Raw genomic sequence first — 18,329 nt, 5'->3', positions numbered from 1 at the left:
TTTTGGCATAGGTTTGTTATTCATAAACTAGAAAGTGATCAAGTATTGAATTTATTATTTTTTAATGAATATAAATTAAACTGAAAGCGTTGAATACATAACTACACTTAAACTAAATGGTTTACACAAATAATTGTTGTTTAAATGTTGTATTTAGTACTATTTTGGAGCTTCCCTTCCCACATCTCTCCAGACACACTGAATTGGTGCTTCTATGCCAGGTCTACCTTGGGAAATGTTAATGGACATATTTACCAGCAAAAGTGTTGGGGAAATTTGACAAGTTCACATTAAATTAATGGACTTTTTCAGCAGCACATTAAAAAAAATTGATAGAGAAGAGCTTTCATCAAGTTTGTGTTGAAATTCAAAATTTGCTGTCACTTGATGCAGAGAAAAGTATTAACACGTGGATCTTGTGAAACTTACTGGGAAATCACATAAATTGGCAGAGTGGAATGGAACATGAGCCTCTGCAGTCAGTAGACAAGCAGTGCTGAAACTGGGGCTTAACATTTCAGAGGAAGAAAGTGAGACGTTGCCTTGTTTATTGTTATTTAAGGCTATTGATATTAAAGGGAAGTTTTTATTTCAGGCGTTTTTCTCAATTTTTCAGATTTCCACGAAGCGGGAAGAAGAAAAATCCCTGAGAAATAAAGTTTCAGAACTTGAGAGATTAAAGAATCAAATGATTCAGGAGCTTGAGACTAAAGAGCGAATGATTCAACAATTTAAAAAGGTGTGCTTTGTTTAAATATTGTTCTAAATGTTTAGATGTATGTATTTTCAAAGCTTGGGTACATTTCTGGAGCATAAAGGAACTGAGGGTTATTGGATCTTGGGAAAGTGGAAATTAACTAGATCAGACATGATCAGATTTGAATGCTGGAGCAGGTCTTGCGATTTCTTATGTCAAGGAAATCTGAGAAAGAGGTAAAAAAATCTCTGAATGTGTTTCCTTCACATTATTTAAAATATATGATTAATATATGATTTCTATCCAGTTGGAAAATAGCAAAGCCATTTGTATTAATAATTCAGTTAATTTTCTTGAAGGTTCAGACCCATTCTTAGATCTGATTCTTGAGTCCTGAAGTCCATTAAGCAAATAGATTAGTCTGAAGAAGGGTCTCGACCCAAAATGTCACCCATTCCTTCTCTCCAGAGATGCTGCCTGTCCCGCTGAGTTACTCCAGCATTTTGTCTACCTTTGATTTAAACCAGCATCTGCAGTTCTTTCCTAACCAAATAGTTTGTTTTCCACAAAGCCTTGCCAAGATTCCTCAAGCCACTTCATGTACTCATAAATTCTTGCTAAACAGCCACCGTGAAGGTGGCAAAACAATGCTTTTTTTTTAAGACCTAATTTCATACGTAGACTAAAGCTCTTTACTGTGCCTCAGTATATGCGACAATAATAAACTGAGTTAAGATTTAGTGTACTGCACATAAAGTTGTGTCCTGGTATTACTCATCAGTTGTCTTCACATAGCTTTCCGAGTTTGACCATCCAGTTTTAGGATGGCATTCTGTAAATTTATGGTAATTTCTCTGGTTGTATCATATTAATAGGTCAATCTTTTGCAAATGTTGCTTTCAGTTCAATGGTTAAATAGACGTTTTAAACCATTAATGATATTTTAAACGTAATGGCTTTAGGTGTGCAGTAATGAAGCTAACGTGAAAAAGATCAAAATGCTAATGATCACTTTGGATGAGAAAGAGGCTGCTTTAAGAAAACTGGAAAAGCTCTTAGACGAGAGTAAGACTATGCCAAGTGAGGGAACAGCAGGTTAGTGTGATCCCAGAGTTCTGTTAGTAAGTAATCTTTTTTTTTGTTTTAAGATTTGAGTGATCAGTATTTATTGGGAGGGAAGGGGGGGGTTACGCAGAGGCATTGAATGTGTTTGTAATTTGAGTGATCAGTATTTATTGGGATGGAAGGGGGGGGGGGTTACACAGAGGCCTTGAATGTGTTTGTAATTTCACTATCATGTCATTACATGTTTCATGATTCAATTTACACAACAATATAATCAGATTTTACAGAATGTTCTACACAACACGTTTATTTGATTTCTGCATTGCTTTAATAATGATGCTTTGACATGTAGGGCTCAAAGAAAGGAAACAAAATGACACCTGATCCAAGCACCATACCTGCTGATATTAAGATAGAAGAAACTGCACGTCTTTTACAGACTACTTCCAAAGGTATTTCAAGAAATTGAAAATAATTGTGAGATTTTTTAATAACATCTGCTTTTATGTGGATACTAAGGATTTTGTACAGAATTTATTTTTGAACGCAGTTTAAATGTTTAGAAGATTGTCCCATAATTTAATCAACAATCATTGATTTGTGGATGGTAGACAAAAATGCTGGATAAACTCAGCGTGTGAGGCAGCATCTATGGAACAAAGGAATGGGTGACGTTTCGGGTCGAGAACCTTCTTCAGACTGGTGGGGGGTGGGGGGATGGGGGAAGAAGCATGGAAGAGGCGGAGAAAGTGGGCTGTGGGAGAGCTGGGAATGGGAGGGGAAAGAGGGAGAAAGCAATGACTCCCTGAAATTAGTCCTTGCTTTCTCCCTCTTTCCCTTCCCCTTCCCAGCTCTCCCACAGCCCACTTTCTCCAGCTCTTCCTTTCTTCTCCCCCCCACCCATCCACTCATCAGTCTGAAGAAGGATCTTGACCTGAAACGTCACCTATTCCTTCGCTCCATAGATGCTGCCTCACCCGCTGAGCTTCTCCAGCATTTTTGTCTATCTTTGATTGTTCCAGCATCTGCAGTTCCTTCTTAAACATTGATTTGTGGATGATTGCTTCACCATCTTAGCTTTGATAGAAACCCGTGTGAGGAGGTGATGACAGTATTAAAGGTTTTTTTTGGGGGGTTGCTAACATACCAAATGGATTCTAATTTGACTCTGCACCTCTGACAAAATCCTCCCCTTTGAGCATCAGTATTTGAGCGATAGTAAAGTGGAACAAATTGCTTTCTACTAGCCCCCCACTGGTTCTTCCTTTAATCTCTATACTGTGATGTTTGCAATGTGGCTTTTCCATTTATTGTGTTTGATCTTCTGACCACTGTCTATCTTCCCTTGATATCTCATACATATACTGTAGCAATGGTACAAAATTTTGAGATTTTAAAAATCAAGTCTTTAATTTATCGCATCAGATAAAGCATAAAAAGAAGTTTAATTTGGCACCTAATTCACTTTCATATCTTCAGTATTAAAACATTTATGGCCATTTTCATACTTGGAAATTGGCATCTTGTTCCCTATTGCTTTTTCATTGACTTAACACAAAAGCTGTGATCGAGAACATTTAAAGGCTGATAACTTTCTCAAAGATTTAAGAGAACTGAAAGAAATGTTCAGTTATTATAGATTGAAGCATTCTGAAACAAATATGAAACAATCTTACTTAGATGACGAAGTTAAAGCGTATAATTAGTTAATTACCTAATTGTAGCTAATTACAAAATTCAATTACTAGATCTAAACATCTATCCATTTCGTAAGAATAGATTAACATTTTAAATAGCCTAAGAGTCCAAATAACATTCACACAAGAATTCAGAATATAACATAATTTTTTAATTTCATTATCATGGGTTATAGGCCAAATGGAAGGAATTTAATGTTTAATACCTGTAAATTAATGGCCATTTAAATCAGCTTGCGAGTGGGATTTTCTGAAACGGGACCATTTGGAACGTTGAGGATGTGGAAAATTTATACCCCCATATCTGCATCAAAAACACTGCCGGTTCTTCGGGGAGAATGTCTGTTCCACCCGTTTCCACATAACCAATGATTTGTCAGAAGAATTATATCTTAAGATATAGTCCAAGGATCTGATGTCTTTGCACATTATCAAATGCACAATGAAGAGGTAGCAAAACATCCCAAAACTCCATTAACCATTGGTCTGCCTACATGCTCAAACAAAATTACCCTGCTCTAAGTTATAATAACTTACTATCTACGTTACTATAACCATATATAACCATATAACAATTACAGCACGGAAACAGGCCATCTCAACCCTTCTAGTCCATGCCGAACACATAATCTCCCCTAGTCCCATATACCTGCGCTCAGACCATAACCCTCCATTCCCTTCCCATCCATATAACTATCCAATTTATTTTTAAATGATAAAAACGAACCTGCCTCCACCACCTTCACTGGAAGCTCATTCCACACAGCTACCACTCTCTGAGTAAAGAAGTTCCCCCTCATGTTACCCCTAAACTTCAGTCCCTTAATTCTCATGTCATGTCCCCTTGTTTGAATCTTCCCTACTCTCAGTGGGAAAAGCTTTTCCACGTCAACTCTGTCTATCCCTCTCATCATTTTAAAAACCTCTATCAAGTCCCCCCCTTAACCTTCTGCGCTCCAAAGAATAAAGCCCTAACTTGTTCAACCTTTCTCTGTAACTTAGTTGCTGAAACCCAGGCAACATTCTAGTAAATCTCCTCTGTACTCTCTCTATCTCTCTGTACTCTGTACTCTCTCTATCTCTCTCTCTTCGCTATCTGCCTTACCACCCTCTTTAGTATCATCTGCAAACTTGCTTTGCCTTGTACATTTTCATCCAAATCATTGAAATACACCACAAACAGCAATGAACCCAGCACTGATCCCTGAGGCATACCACTAGTCACAGGTCTGTCATCTGAAAAACAGCCTTTGTTTCTTTTCATGAAACTAATTTTCTATCCAGTCGCCGAGCTATCCTTGGATCCCATGCAATCTAATGTTCCAGAGAAGCCGACCATGTGGAACCTTATCAAATGCCTTGCTTAAATCCATATAGACAATGCCTATGGCTCAGCCCTCATCAACCTTCAGGAAACTCAAATCAAAGTTGTGAGACACTCTCCCACGTACAAAATCATGCTGACTATCCCTAATCAGCCCCTGTCTATCCAGATGTGCATAGATCTCATCCCTCCGAACCCTCTTTGCTAACTTGCCGACTGCAGATGTTAAACTCACTGGTCAGTAGTTCCCAGGCTTATCTTTGCAGCCCTTCTTAAATAGAGACACAACATTAGCCCTCTAGTCTTCTGGCACCTCATCTGTATATCTCAGTCAATCCTCAATATACTTCAATAGACAATAGGTGCAGGAGTAGGCTATTTGGCCCTTCGTGCCAGCACCGCCATTCAATGTGAGCATGGCTGATCATCCCCAATCAGTACCCCGTTCCTGCCTTCTCCCCATATCCCCTGACTGCTATTTTTAAGAGCCCTATCTAGCTCTCTCTTGAAAGCATCCAGAGAACCTGCCTCCACCGCCCTCTGGAGCAGAGAATTCAACTTCATGTCCTTCTCCACAATAAAATTCAATTCAATTCAACTTTAATGTCATCGCACAAATACAAGTATGAGTACAACGAAATGCAGTTTTGCGTCAGTCCGTAGTAGTTGTACATAAAGAAAAAAAAAAATAGAAAGAGAGAAGATACAGAATAATCAAGAAATACAGAATAATTAAACAATGGGGACGGAGGGACCGGAGAAATCTATCGGCGGGAGTTCAGCAATGTGACTGTGTTGTTGTAGAAGCTGTTCCTCATCCTACTAGTACGTGACCTGTGGCCCCTGTACCGCCTCCCTGATGGGAGGAGGGCAAACAGTCCATGGTTGGGGTGTGAGGGGCCTTTGATGATCTTCCCAGCCCGTCTCAGACACCGTTTTCGATGGAGGGCATCCATGGCAGGGAGCGGGGCACCGATGATGTGCTGCGCGGTTTTCACCACCCGTTGTAGTGCCTTCCTGTCCGCAGGAGAAAACAGGAGAAATGCTCATTAAGCACCTGCCCCATGCAGCCTCCTTTTCCTGCCAAGCTGCTCAATTTCTCTCATCATCCAAACTTACTTACACCACCTTGCGCTTTACAGTATCATGCATGCCCTGAACTCTTGTCATCACATCACATCCCACTTTCCAGACGTTCGTTTGCCCACAGACCACCGACTCCAATCAATTTGAGCAAGTTCTCTTAATGCCATCTTCTTGAACTTGGTGTTGTGAAGTTTCTTGGGATGTTTTGCTACCTCTTCATTGCGCATTTGATAATGTGCAAAGACATCAGATCCTTGGACTATATCTTAAGATATAATTCTTCTGACAGATCATTGGTTATGTGGAAACGGGTGGAACAGACATTCTCTGTGAAGCAGTGCTGAGGCAGCAATATGATGGATGTGTGCTTCTGACGTGGAATATGTTTCAATTGTTGAGCTGGTGTTTGGTCGCTACTATGGCCTTGTTTTAAATTGTCCAGCATTACCCCTTGTTCAAGTGATTTTTTTCCTAAAGGTAATACAATGGTTTAGTATTACCTGTTGTGTCTGCATGTACCAGAAAATGTTTCCGATGTTTATCACTGGAGATTCAGTTGGTAAGTTTCAGACATCCTGATTCTCAACTAGAAGGCATAAGTTGATCTTGAGTTGTATTTAAACATGGATGGTGTGGCTCGCTTTCACTAGGAATGGGAACTTGTTTTGTTTGGAAGTGACAAAGCAATATTTTAAACATGGTATTCATGATGTCACTGCTACCTGAATGTTTAAAAGCTATAGTGAAAGCTTTGCATTTTTGGATGGTTTGTCAACTAGATGTCTTCATTCCGCAAGTTTTGCCCTTCATGGCATTAATGCCGCTTTTGATCCCTGGAATGATTGAATAATCATTTTTGAGCGTTGGAGTTCAAAATCTGTTTAATGTGAATTTGTTCTTGATTGTTCCATTTCATATCTAGAACTTCAAGACAAAGAGAGAATAATTCAAGATATGAAAAGCACATTAACTGAACAAGAGCAAACGCAAACTGAACAGGATGAGTTGCTTGAAGTCAAGTTGAAAGAGATTGAAGAACTTAATGCAGGTGATTGTTCATTTATGACTATCTGGTTGCTGCCCACAAAGTACTCTTGTGTTAACCAAACGTATCAGTACATAAGCAAAAGAGAACAACGCTGCACACTGAAAAACACAAAGTGCTGGAGTAACTGAGTGGGTCAAGGAGCATTTCTGGAGGACATGGATAGGTGACATTTTACGTTGGGGTCCTTCTTCAGTTTGGAGAAGGGTTCTGACCTGAATCATTGCTTATCTATGTTCTCCAAAGATGCTGCCTGAACCACTGAGTTACTTCAGCACTTTGTCTTTTTTGGAAAAGAGCATCTGCAATCCCTTGTGTGTACTAAGCTGCAAACTATTTTTGCAGATGGGTATCAGAGATTAAACCATGAGACGATCAAAATTATACTTGTTTGTGGTTTCCATTAAATGTTCAAAGGTGCTTTTATTCTCATGTGCAAACGTAGTGTGAAATTCTTACAGTCCAGCAAAATATTGCCTTCCCCTAGTAAATCCCCAATGAGCAAAGTGTACAGTAATAGTTTGCGGAGCACGCATGCACGAGGTGCAGGTTTTTGGCGCCATTTTGAAAGTCCAGTCTGCACCCTCAGTCTAATGAGCTTTGCATGGTCCAGGCAAGCCCCAAGCTACTGCGGACCTCCAGCCATCGCCTTCCATGGACGGTGGATCGACCAGTGAACAGACATTCCTCTCCTCGCCCGTCCACCTTTGTGCCCCGGGGGCATGTCCCGCAGCCGATCGTGAAGGCGCGGTGGGCCAGACCCTGACTCTCTCTCTCTCCTCCTGGCCTTGTGTTCATTTGCTAAATCTTTGAAACTAAAGCATAGCAGAAGCCTGCAGGAGTCATCAGATGTTTATTACATCTAGTTTCTACCAATTTAAACTATTGAGAATTCTGTAGCCTGACTAAGAACATTTCAAATTCGTGTTTTGAGTTTTGCTATTCATGCCATAGGAGTCATTCATTCCATAAAGTCTACCCTGCCATTCAAACATGGCTTATTTATCTTTCCCTCTCCACCCATCCTCCTGGCTTCTCCCCTTAACCCTGACACCCTTAATAATCAAGAATCTGCCTCCCTTCCCCCCCCCCCCTGTTTATTTTCCATTCTTTGCCTGCTTCACTTCAGCCAATCTTCTATCCACGCTAGTATCTTTGCTCTAATCGGTCTCATCTTCTTTAGCAGCATCAGGTGTGGCACCTTATCAAAGCCCATCTGAAAATCCAGCTGGGCAACATCCACAGACTCTCCTTTGTCTATCCTACCTACTATTTACTTCCTTAAAGAATTCCAACAGGTTTGTCAAGCAAGATCTCCCCTTCACATAACCATAACTTTGGCCTATTTTATTATGTGCTTCTAAGTACTCGGTAACATCATCCTTTATAATGGATTCTAAAGTATTATCAAACACTGAGGTCAGGCTAACCACTGAGGTCAGTATAGTTTCCCCTCTTTTGCTTCTCTTGAACTGTGGATTAACATTTGCAATTTTCCAATCCTCTGGAACCACTCCTGACTCCAGTGATTCCTGAAAGATCACCACTAGTGCCTTATAAAGTTCTATTGAACACAGGAACTGGATATTTTCAAGAACAAATATATTGTTTTCCCTCTCTAGAATTGGATATATGGAGGCGCCAAGCAAAAGAATTTGAGAAGAAATGCGATACACTTGAACAGACAGTGGAAAATGCACATCAAGGTGTTAATTCCGGAAAAGCACAATTTCAAGAAGAAATTGAAGTTTTGAAAAAGCAATTATTGGTGAGTTTTCTAATTAAATCAATGCTGTCCAGTCAAGCGATTGTGGTTCCAGTCCTGCACTGAAGATTTTCAATACGCTGCTGAAGGACTGCAAGTCATTTAGATGGAATGTAAAAAATTAAAGGAGGTCCATTTACTCCTCACCTGGGAAGAAAATGTACTCTTTTCCAGTCCAACCTTTTGCCAGCTCACACTATCCACCTTGCCTTAAATGAAGGAACACCTGTTCCTTCATTTTCTAAATAATTTAAGGAAACTGCTCTTTCTTTATCTAACTGATTGATCTCCTAGTCATAAGTAAGTCAAAATAAGTAACTTATAAAAGACATGTTATCTTCAGTTGATGGAAAACTGGCAGATCCCATTGACCTATACTGTAGAACTGGATCGAGCAGTTATTATGATTATGAATGTAGGACACTTACAATGAATACTCCAGAAAACGTAATTGTGTCTTTGAATATTAAGAGTAATTTTCTATGTTAATTATTTGCAACAGAGGGTTTTTGAGCATATAAGTCATGATAGTGATGCTTTAACATTATAATGCACTGAAATCAAGTAAAACAAAACCAATTTCTTTAGGACATGGAAAATAACCAGCAATGTAATCGGGAGAAATGGCTCAATGAGAAGAAGCTTCTCTTTAAGCAAGCAAAGGAAGCAGAAGATCAGCGCAATAAGGAAATGAGAAAATGGACAGAAGAAAGAGAACATTATTCTAAATTGCAGTCAGAAATGGTAAGGACAGTCTTCAGATTTAATAAATGTTATGAAGTTCCAAGGTTTTTTCAACTACAAGATTTATATTTTAAAATCAAAACATGAAATGGTTTTAAAAATAATTGTTCTATTATTTGATGCTGGTGTAAACCAATAACAATGTCTTGTATCGCTTTTCTCACCAAGTTTTAAAATTCCATTATTCCTTGGGGAGCACGAGGGAAATTAAAAGCTATAAAAGTATGCCTTCTGCTTTTCCACTTTCTATAAAAATATGCCTTCTGTTTTTCCACTTTCTATATATCTTCTCCCAGAAGTTATCAGTTTACTTTGAAATTCTGTCAAAATACTCGATAGAATCTGTCTTGCTCTTTTTTGTCCATTTATGCTCTTTAAAACATTTTTTTTTTACTATGCATGGAAACAGGCCCATTCGGCCCACCAACCATTGATCAAACCCATTCACATTAGTTCTATGTTATCCCACTTTCTCATTCACTTCCTACACACAAGGGGCAATTTGCAGAGGCCAATTAATATACAAACCGAGCACCCAGAGGAAACCCATGTGATCACAGGGAGAATGCAAACTCCACACAGACAGCACCCAAGGTCAGGATCGAAACCAGATCTCTGGCACTGTGAAGCAGTGGCTCTACAGCTGTGCCACTCTGCCGCTCATATATACTCAAATTTGAGTTCTGTTCTTTTTGTAATTCTATATTCTACTAAACTGTTACCTTGAGTTGGACCAGTGAGGAACTGAATTGCTATAATATGAATTAAAAAACATGCAAAGTTTAGTTTAGAGATGCAGCGTGTAAACAGGCTCTTCAGCCCATCTATCACCCGCACACTAGTTCTATGTTATCCCAGTTTTGCATCATACACATGAGAGGGAATTTACCAAGGTCAATTAACCTACAACCTCCACACAGACAGCATCCGTATTCAGCATTGAACTCTCGTCTCTGTTGCTGTGAGGCAGCGCTGCTTCACTATGTTGCCCACAGTTCCCATAAAATTATTTGATTCCTTTTTAGTGCACTGGCAATTTCTGTACTTGTAATCTTCAAGAAGACCAGCAACGTCAACTGGCTCTTACGCAAGAGCTGAGATCCATTAACCTTCTTCATCCTATTCCAAGGACTTTTTTGATGGTAAAATATGTGAAAAAATGTTGTGAAAGGTTTTTCTTTCAGGAGATGAGTTACAATACACTATTTTAAACTCCAAACATTGCTCAGGGAAGACATTTTAAGTTGCATGGAGCTTGATTGGTAGCACTCAGTTATAGATTCAAGTCCTAACTTAGTGTGAGTTTATTTAAGTTAATGCCTTTATGGAAGTAAGAATGAAAACTTGCGCTTTATTCTTTGGATGTGTTAAAGGAAAGTTTTCTATGCACTTTGAGATGAATATAAAAGATCAGATGAGCTATTTGAGTAAGAGCTGAGTAGTTCAATTGATGCTAATTATTTCTGAGTTTAACCACCAAAACAGTTTAATTAGCCATTTATTTTAATTGCTGTTCATGGCCCCTTATTTGTTTACTAAATAATCGCTGTTCATTTTGAATGGGATGTCCAAATCTTCACAAGAATTACTAAACTAATTTGTCAGCTGTGGAGGACAAGTTCTTATATAAATGGTAACTGTGTACATTAAATAGGACAGATATTCAGATTGATATTCTGATTCGGAATACCAGTCTGAAGAAGGGTCTCGACCCGAAACGTCGCCCATTCCTTCTCTCCAGAGACGCTGCCTCACCTGCTGAGTTACTTCAGCATTTTGTGTCTACCTTTGATTTAGTTCTTTCTTACACAGATATTCAGATTATTTGGAATAATTCATTAATTTCAAATCCTTTTTTTCTTTCAGGAAAACCTAACATCTGAAATGATTAAGAAGGAAAGGGAAATGCTGAAGTGGTGAGAAGATAGAGATAGCTTAGTAAGGGAGTTAGAGGTGCAGCTCGGCAATCTTATTATAACAATAAACAGAAGGATGAAGAAATTAAACAACTCAAGGCGGCATCTGCAAAAGAGTACCCAGTGGAGGTGAGAAGGAATATTATGTATACCTGCTCTGATTTGATTTAGAAAAACACTTTTATAATACATGCACACTGATGATGTAATGCCAACTCGACAATTCTTTATTCTGAACAAGTGGGCTGTCAAGAAATGCAAATTCTTGCATATGGATCTAGCAGAAAATATTAAGTTAGAACGTCAGAAGAAAGGTCTCGGCCCAAAAACACCATGTTTTCTACAGAGATGCTACCTGACCTTCTGAGTTTCTCCATCATTTTGTGCCTATCTTCAGAGAAGTGCTCTGTGTTATCCAAAAATATTTCCCTGACCCAAAGCACTTACAGCATTTTATACAATGCTTGTTACAATGTTTACATGCACATTTTATACATTTGCAATAACCAGCCAGTAGTGCACTTTGTCCTCTTTGATTTTATATCTGCTGGAATTGCCTCTATTGGTCTGACAGCTAGAACTTGTGATTAGGAAGCCATTACCCCATTTGTAAGGCTGCTGGCAATATGTGGCAATATTTCAAATTTGCCCGATTTTCATATAATTTCCAGATGTTAACATTAGGTGCTAATCTCACATTCAGGTCTTAAGAACGATCATGTGGTTAAATAGTTGCATTATTTTATGATTTTTATATATAGATATATAATCTTGAATTTAAATGAATCATCTAATGTTATTAATTTGTTTTAATCTGTTGGTTAGCCTGAAACAATCCTAGATTCTTCAGAAGTTTCAACCGAAAATGGAACAAAAACAAGTAGATTTCCAAAACCTGAACTGGAGATTCAATTTACACCTCTTCAACCAAACAAGTTGTCAGTGAAAGAAGCAAGTGGCAATTTGATCAGTGTGAAGATACCCAGATCGAACAATCGAAAAAGAAAAAGCTTTGCAATGGAAGAGGTAAAATAGTTATGTTATTTTATTGTATTTCTACTTCATGTTACATCCATGCCAAATACCAAACCCAGCTCTGAGTCCAAAAGACAACAACTAAAGAGTAGTGTACAAATTCTAGGCTGTCATCCTTTTGTAGAACTGAAGATTGGTTACTCTCCCTCAGTGTACTGTCTAATACTCATTCACAACCAACATTTGGTTACTGTACTAGGCGGAGGTTGGGCGATCGTTTCGCCGAACACCTCCGCTCAGTCCGCAATAACCTACCTGAACTCCCGGTGGCTCAGCATTTCAACTCCCCCTCCCATTCCCAATCCGACCTCTCTGTCCTGGGTCTCCTCCATTGCCAGAGTGAGCAACACCGGAAATTGGAGGAACAGCACCTCATATTCCGCCTGGGCTGCTTGCGTCCGGATGGCATGAACGTTGAATTCTCTCAGTTTTGCTAGCCCTTGCTGTCTCCTCCCCTTCCTTAACCCTCGAGCTGTCTCCTCCCATCCCCCCGCCTCCTCCTCTTCCCTTTTTTCCTTCCTTCTCCCCCCCACCACCCCATCAGTCTGAAGAAGGGTTTCGGCCCGAAACGTCGCCTATTTCCTTCGCTCCATAGATGCTGCTGCACCCGCTGAGTTTCTCCAGCATGTTTGTGTACCTTTGGTTACTGTATCACTGTTTGTGGACCACAAATAGATTGTAAAACACTTTTGCAGGATTCATGAGGATCATTACAAATTAAAATTGCCTGCTGCCAAGGCCGTATGCCTTCAACTGACTTTATGTGAAGGTTTGAGCAGATTAACCAAACAGGATATTTTTCATTGAACCTACAGAAGCTGTGGGTACTGATCTTACACAGTTTTATGTTTTAATTCTTGTCATTTCACTATTACTCTTCAAGAGTGGTATGATGTCAGCCTGCTGGAAAAAAAAATCTCCAAAGAAACCCTCAGTAGCTGGTACTTACAAGGTACAAATTAGTATTGCTGACTAAAGTAGTAGAAATTTCTTCAGCAAAATAGATAGCTATTTCAATTATAATTCCCTTGACTAATTGGGATTGTTGATTATCCATAATCCAGTGTTCTATTTAAATGTTCAAAAGCCTTTCAAGTCTTAGTCTGATTTATCTTCCAGTTCAAGTGTGGGAAGTTGCCATCAACTCTAAAAGGATACAGTTTACTTAGCCTTTCCGTCCTCAAATAACAAATCTCAACCAGGTATAAAGTTCTTCTGAAGAAGTGCCCCACTCCAAAGATGTCACCTGTCCAATTCCCTCTGCAGATGCTGCTTGACGCACTGACCGCCTCCCAAACTTGGTGTTGTTTTTCGCATTAGTTTTCCCATGTTTTTCAATTCGTTTTCTGCAGTTCCCAGGTCACCTACGTGCCACGGGACGAGCTGCAGTTCCCAGATCAGCTTGCTTACCCCCCGGGACTGGCTGCAGTTACCAGGTCGGCTCGCGTTCCCGGGACCAGCTGCAGTTCCCAGATCAGCTCGCATTCCCGGGGCTGGCTACAGATCCCAGGTCGAGACAACTAATTGGAAAAAAAATATGCCTGTGGGCCGGATGATTTCGGGTTATGGGCCGTAGGTTGCCGAAAAAAATGGTCCCTTCAATTTTTATACTCTAAGGACTACAATTCCAATTTGTTGAGCCAAATAACGGAACCCTGACAATACTAGTAGAGAATTTTAGTGAAGCTGTAATGCTTCCTGAGGTTCTGGTACAGATTGCGAGGGAAGCTTACTTATGACTAATGAATCAACAGTAGGAAACAAAAAACAATTGGATATTATATCCTACGATTTACCATCTGCATCTTGTTACTACAATGAGTGCATCAGAATAGCTGGTGTTTTGTACACTGAATGTTTGTATGGGACAAATATCTAAAGCACCAGCTACTATTTATCTTCCAGAGTCACCATGTGAAAAGTTTTTGTTTCCTGAGAGAAACCTAATTATAACTTAGTCACGCTTTAATTTGTAATTCAAAATACGAGAAATTATTTCCCTTAGTCGGCTAGAATTAAATAGAACACTATCTTTTGGTGAACAAATGTGACTATCATCAAATAAACTGATAACTAAATAAGTAAATTTGATGAGAACAAAATCATTATTTATTTGAAAGTATAGTTACATTGTAATATTGTTACCCTATTAACAACAAACAGAAAATGTTTGCAGCATTAACCAACTCCTCAATATTTGTAATTTTCATTTAGAATTTTGTTACTATAGCTTTCCTATTTTTCAAATTTTCCTTTTAAAACGATTGCTTTGCTTTAAGGAGGACAACATACTTTGGACAATGTTCATGTGTTTGGACAGGCGGCATTAAAAAAAAAATCTGGATGCAACATAATTTCCTCAACAGCGATAAGACAGAATTCCTCCTCATAGGCTCCAAAGCCACAGTGGGCAAAATCAATAATCCCACTCTCACCATCGACGGCACCACTGTCTCCCCATCTCCCCAGGCCCGTAACCTTGGCGTGATCTTTGATTCCACCCTCTCCCTTGAGCCTCACATCCGCCATGTCATTAAAAGCTCCTTCTTTCATCTCCGCAACATTGCCAAACTCAGGCCCTCTCTCACACCTCCCGCTGCTGAAAGACTCATCCATGCCTTCATCTCCTCCCGACTGAACTACTGCAACTCACTTCTCCTTGGCATCAGCTCCACCTACATCAACCGACTCCAACTGGTCCAGAACGCAGCCGCCCGACTCATTACCCACACCAAATCCTGGCATCACATCACTCCAGTCCTCAAACAACTTCACTGGCTTCCCATCTCCCACCGGATCAACTACAAAATCCTGATCCTCACCTACAAAGCCCTCCACCATCTGGCCCCCCCATATATCACTGACCTCCTCTCCCCCTACCAACCCTCACGGTCCCTCAGATCCACATCAGCCGGTCTCCTCTCCATCCACAAGTCCAACCTCCGCAGTTTTGGGGACAGAGCCTCCTCCAGGGCAGCTCCCAGGCTCTGGAACTCCCTCCCCCAACTGATCCGCAATTCTGTGTCCTGCACCATCTTCCAGTCCCACCTCAAGACCCATCTCTTCACCTCTGCCTATCCTTAGCCCCACGTCCCCCTCCCTTTTCATCTGTGCATTAATTGCCTCGTATTGTGTTTTGTATTGAATTCTGTCTTTACTTTGTGTACTAATCATGTCTCTACTATTTATTTCATTCCCCTTACATGTTTTTCCTCTACCTGCTAAATTTTTGTAAGGTGTCCTTGAGACTCTTGAAAGGCGCCCATAAATAAAATTTATTATTATTAATATTATTAATTGCATTATTGTATTGTCAGTATAAAAAGGAATGTGGCACTTATTGGACATTTTACCTTACATGAAATAGCATTCAATTTTTTTAAGCTATTTTTCATTTTCAAAGTATGTTTCCCCTTGTGTTCATCCATTCAAAATATTATTATTATTTTCCATCATTGTTAATTTCTCCCAAATATGAACAGCCTTGCCCATTGCCTCTCTGTAGCAGCCTTTACCAAGGATACCACGTTGACAATAACATTTAATGCAATATACTGTTGTCAAAGAAGAGGGAATGAACTAAATGTAATCTCTATGCCTTTGAATAACTATGTCACCTGTGCCAGTGAAGTTGCAAAGATTTTTGTCAAGGCCTCTGGAATCTTCTGTCTTAATCTGTGACTGATCCTTCAGACCCTGGAGAATTATCCACCTTCATGGTCTTCAAGAGTCCCAACCTCACCTCCTTGATCTCAGTCTGTACTCTCATATGAGTGTTCTCCACACTGATATTGCTGTCTTTCAGGTCTGAATACCAATGCAATGTAGTCATTTATTACCTTGTGCCTTTAAGCACAAATTCTCTTCTTTATACTTCAGCAGTCCAACCCTGCTTACCCTCTTGTTTTTAATGTAAGTATAAAAACCCTTGCCATTTTCTTTCATCCATCTGGCCAAAGATATATCATGGTCACTTTTGACCCTTGTAATCACCTATTTGAGCTTTTATACTTGCTTTGCATTCCTCAAAGGTCTTATGGAATTTAATCTTCTGAACCCTTACTTTTTTTCTTTTTGACTAAATTTACAATCTCTGGTAATCTAAGAATCTCTTCTTACCCTACCATACTTTTCCCTCCTCATTGGATCCTTAACCTGAACTTGGAAAAACTAGCTGTTAAACAATTCAGGTGTGGAGTTGCTCAATAACAACGGCTCCCAAATTACTCAACTTGGCTCCTGCCTAATAACGTTGTAATCTGTTTTACTCCAATCTTCCTTCCCCCAAAGTCCAGACTTATCCCTATTCAAAACAATTTTAAAACTAATGGAGTTTTAATCACTGTCCCTAAAATGCTCTTCCATTGCAACACCAGTCACCTGGCTAGGCTAGTTTCCCCACACCAGGTCCCCCCTTTAGTTAGATTGTCCACATACTGCTTTGGAAAACCCTCGGGATTAACTTTACAAATTCTGCTCTATCTAAGTTTTTTACATCAAATCCATTCCAGACAATTTTGGGTAAGCTAAAGGCACCACTATGACAACTCCAGGACGTTTACTGGAATCTGTCTACATATCTGTTCCCCTGTTCCTTGCCCAACCTCCATCTTTCACAAGAGGGCACACATAATCAAAATTGCATTAAAATGTTGGGATTTTAGTAAGGTACATGGATTTGTAATTGTTCACTACTGATCATTGGTAGTTACAGATTTTTTGAGTTGTTAGTTGACTTAGATATTTGATAAATATTAATTAGAGTGGCGGCACAGTGAAGAAGCAGTAGAGCCGCTGCCTTCGTGCCAGAGACTCTGGTTCAATCCTGGTTTATGCTTGCTGTCTGTATGGAATAGCACACTCCCTGTGACCTCGTGGGTTTTCTCCGGGTGCTCCGGTTTCCTCTTCTTATCCTCTTCTGGTCATTTCCTTTCTTAGGGAAATGGAGCTCATGCTTAATATTTCTATAACCTTTTACCTTTCTTTTGTACTCAGAATGATAATGATTGTGAAAACAAGAAATATACGGTTGTATCTAAAAATATACACAATGCATCTCCCTCCATTATCAACATTGCAGAGAAGGTATGTCTACCTATTAAATTCTAAGAAGCTTGTTAATGTTACTAACATGTTCATGCCATATCATTGTTTATAACTTTCATTCATGATTGCAATAATGTCTCTTTACATTGCAAGGGAAGGATGTGCTTTAACTGAGCCACGCTGATATATATGTAAAATCTGTTATAGAATGATATATTTAGCCTGAAAATAACGGCGACATATTAAATGGCTTAAATTTTTACTGCAGCATTAATACATTTTCTTGACCTTCACAGTTCCTCCACATGATTCCAGTGTTTCACCGAAAATTTAATTGAATAACATTTTTTTTCTAAACAATAAAAGGTGCCATCCTAGTGTTCAGATACAAATAGTGTAACATCATTCTCCGCCTGTAAGTTTCCAATTACTTGAACTGAAAAAAAAGAAAATATTGGCCTAATTCCTATGTTTGAACATAAAAAATCAGTTCATATTTTCTCTTGCAAAATAAACTAAATAGGAACAATATTCCAAATTTTACTTTATGTATTGACTATTCCTTTTAATTCGAGCAATTCCACATAACTCTTTTTCAACTTTAATCTTCTGCTTCTAACATCTTCCTAATTCTTTGCTAATAACCGCATCACCTATCAAGCTCCAATAGTTTTCACTTCCCTTGAGTGCAGACTCTTTCTATTCAAAATATTAAAAATAATATTTATGAATTAAAATATTGGATAGGGCACCACAGAAAGAAATCCTGCCTTTTCTTGCACACTTGGTACTGGAAACATTCAGCAGATCAGGTACATCTATGGAAATGAAAATAGTGAGCTCTTCATAGAAACGTAGAAAATAGGTGCAGGAGGAGGCCATTCCAGCCCTTCGAGCCAGCACCGCCAT

At 39.3% G+C, this 18,329-nt stretch overlaps 1 pseudogene; it reads left to right on the top strand.

The window, feature by feature from the left end:
• The window catches only part of LOC129694109 (kinesin-like protein KIF20B), a 31,262-nt pseudogene extending 16,371 nt beyond the window's left edge, over nucleotides 1-14,891 (top strand).
• The last annotated feature ends 3,438 nt before the right edge of the window (nucleotides 14,892-18,329 follow it).

Source organism: Leucoraja erinacea, unplaced genomic scaffold, assembly GCF_028641065.1.
Source record: "Leucoraja erinacea ecotype New England unplaced genomic scaffold, Leri_hhj_1 Leri_545S, whole genome shotgun sequence".
In the NCBI taxonomy this organism is placed as follows: domain Eukaryota; kingdom Metazoa; phylum Chordata; class Chondrichthyes; order Rajiformes; family Rajidae; genus Leucoraja; species Leucoraja erinaceus.
This window is presented reverse-complemented; position numbering and strand designations above follow the sequence as displayed.